Source organism: Heloderma suspectum, chromosome 3 (genome assembly GCF_057233095.1).
Source record: "Heloderma suspectum isolate Gila_16-S chromosome 3, 16-S_ref, whole genome shotgun sequence".
Lineage (NCBI taxonomy): Eukaryota > Metazoa > Chordata > Lepidosauria > Squamata > Helodermatidae > Heloderma > Heloderma suspectum.
The window spans coordinates 64,920,032-64,923,103 of NC_139460.1; the positions used below are offsets into that span (position 1 = coordinate 64,920,032).

Genomic DNA, 3,072 nt, shown 5'->3' on the forward strand with positions numbered 1-3,072 from the left:
GCATTTATGCACATAAATTAGCATATGCACATTTTATGCAAATCTGTTTCCTCCTTTGGCCTTTTCTGGAGGGGGTGATGCATTTTCTCTTTTTTGTCCATGCTTACGTGACCATTCTACCCAGTCCTAGACCTGCAACATCAAACTCTGTTTTCAGTGCTAGGTTCCTTGCACTGGAGTCACATCCTAGAGGGAAGATATCTGTATTCTCTGGAACAAAAGTGTTCTGGGTGCTTTCATATTTCTTGAAAAAGAATAGGCCTAAAAAGTCAGATTAACGCTGGAGGATTTAAACTGATTCAAGGCCACCCAGTCTCCTAGGACTAGGTACAGCACTTGTTCTTTTGGACAGCAGGGATTGAAAGGTAGAGAGGTAGACGTGAATACTTACACTGTAAGCTCATTAGCCTTGACATTAATTACTCTAAAACCTGTAAGCATAAAATCTGTCAGCCGACTACAAATGCTGATATATCCAATTTACACTAAGAGGAGAGTGCTCATGCTTTAGGCCCTGCGTGAACTCAGATACGTGAAGGACAGAGACAGGGGTTTCTACTTCACAATCACTCCAGAAAACGAATGAAGCCATAGAAGCACAGCATTCAAACCATCACATGAGAATTAAATTTCCTGTAGTTTTGACTGGAATTTAGCTGCTAGGTAGAGGAGCTGTATAGATTCATGCTCAGGCAGCATTTAGTAAAGCATATGTTGTTCACTGTCATGAATGTCTTCACCAGCTGTTTTTCTTATGATGTGTCCAGAACAGCTGATGCCATCTACACCTTATTTCAGCCTTCCCCTATCTGGCACCTTCCAGATGTGTTGGACTACAACCCCATCACCCATGGGTGGGAGTAATGGGAGTTGTACTCCAACACATCTGGAAGATGTCAGATAGGGGAAGGCTGCCTTATTCTGAGTGGGATTCCTGATGAAGGCTCCACTTCTGAGTTGTTCTGGGAGGAAGTTTCCCACAAAGTCCCTGTCAGGGCAAACTTGAAATGCTTATCTGTGAGTAAATGCATGTGTGCGGAGGTATGCCAGCTTGCCCTCTCCACTGTGCAAAGAGAGGCATAGGAACAGATGAGGGGCACAGCTAATTGGAATAAAAAGGAACAGCCACAGGCACACTGTAAGGCTGCCTGCCTTTCCCAACCTGGTGCTGTCCAGATGTTTTGGAGTAAAGCTCACAGCATTCCTGACCATTGACCATATTGGCTGGGGTTGATGGGAGTTGAAGCCCAAAACATCTGGAGGGCAACAGGTTGGGGAAGGCTGTAGTAGGTGATCAGGAGTGCCACAGTTGTGTTTTGATCTAGTGACAGTAGGGTGAAGACAAACAGCAACTTTCAGATTATTACTGAATTGACCATGTATGTTTACTCAGGCATGTTTGCTCAGATGTAAGTCTGTGCTTAATTGGGCTTTCTCCCCCATAAGGATTGCAACCTGGATCCAATGGTGATCATCCGCAAGCAGAGTGAATTTCCCCTCCCCTGCAGCCCCCTCATGGCCCCAAATCTGCTTCAGAGGGTTTGGAGACCTTCTAGAGCAGATTTGGGGCATACGTGGGGGGCTCCAGGGCGGAGGAGAGGACAGCAAAGCCCTTGCGCAAGTGGAAGTCCCATTGCCCGAGCAGAAGTCCACTTGCACAACATTGGAACCACCCCATAGTGCTTATTGCAGGAAAGGAAGAGAAGAACAGCATCCAAAAAGGGCAGAGAAGGGGAAAAAGTCAGGGCTCAAGCTGCTTCTTCAAAGTAACATTGTTCATGTTGACTTGTGGTCATCATCAGGGGAAAGGGTCTAAATACCCTGTTTTCACGGGTGTACTGGAATAAAACACACAAACACCCTTTGTCCCTGGGGAATGCCACTGGTCAAAACGCATTTGGGGGAAATTGCTACTTTACCGCATCAGTTTAACTGCCTCTGCCGTTATTTCAGGGAACAGGTGCATCTGTGCAGCACACCTCATCTTCACATACTCCCCACGTTCAGGGGAGTGCTGTAAGACCTGCCTGGTCTGCCCCATTTACACCACAACTCTTTGCTGCTAGAATATACTAGTGTGGGAAAGGCACACACTGTTTCCTGAGTGTCTGTTTATGTGTTTTAATGTGGAATAGACTTATCTTTTCAGTTGGGTTGGATCTAAAGTTGAGTGAGAAGAACATTCATGCAGTGAATCTTTCCTGTCCTTTCTTTGCCCTTTGCCCCTCAAAAAGCCTCACTTGAGGGTTGGGGGACTCTCCTGAACAGCATCTGTGTGCGGGGGTGGGAGGTGGCAATCTGGGGAGAGGATTTCTCAAAACTGGGCAGAGGAATATGGCATGAGGGGGGCTCTGATTTGGGGTAAGGTGGCAAATGTAGCAGTGATGTGCTGGTAGTGGCCAGAAAAATGTCCAGGAGAGGTGCATATGGGCCTGCATGATACCCACCCCTGATCTTTTTAAAAATTTTCTCCCCCCCCCAGCAATTTTACTGGGCTGGGCTGGGCTGGGCATAACAAAGCACCAGGCATCCCACTAAGTAGGTGGGTCACCTTGGGGACAACCTGTAACTGTTCAAAAATACCTCTCACATTAGCAGTGAGGACCCACGCATCACCATAGATCATGATTTACCTTACTCTTATGTGTAAGGCATGCCCACCCCTAAGCCATTGCATAAAACAAGAATCTAACCTTGTGGCAATGAGCTTGTGCTTTAGACTGGTACATATTCAGACTGCTACAATGTTGGAGTTGGACCCATTTCTGCTTGCAAGCAAAGAAATGCAAGAGCTGCTTAGGAAGGAAACCAGAAAAAGAAATGGACATAAAGACGATGGCTCTGGCCATGCAAACTTGTGCCACATTTATTTACCTTTAAAGTGCCCTGGGAGTTTTTACTGTTGTTGCATCAAATTAACATGGCTATCCTTCTGGAATTTCCTCATTCCAAATATGAGGACTTCCTATTCATTATGATTTGTGAAGGTTAGCATCTAGGACCACAAATTATCCGGTGTGTGTATCCTACTATGTGGAGTTTCATTTCCTGGTCTTGGCTATGGGCTTTTTC

The 3,072-nt window shown here is 46.0% G+C and overlaps 1 non-coding gene across 1 annotated transcript; it reads right to left on the reverse strand.

Moving 5' to 3' along the window:
• Positions 1–2,506: 2,506 nt before the first annotated feature.
• On the reverse strand, positions 2,507–2,655 carry LOC146349776 (U12 minor spliceosomal RNA). The gene has a single exon (XR_014789687.1). It is a non-coding gene; the product is annotated as a U12 minor spliceosomal RNA (small nuclear RNA).
• Between the last annotated feature and the right edge of the window lie 417 nt (positions 2,656–3,072).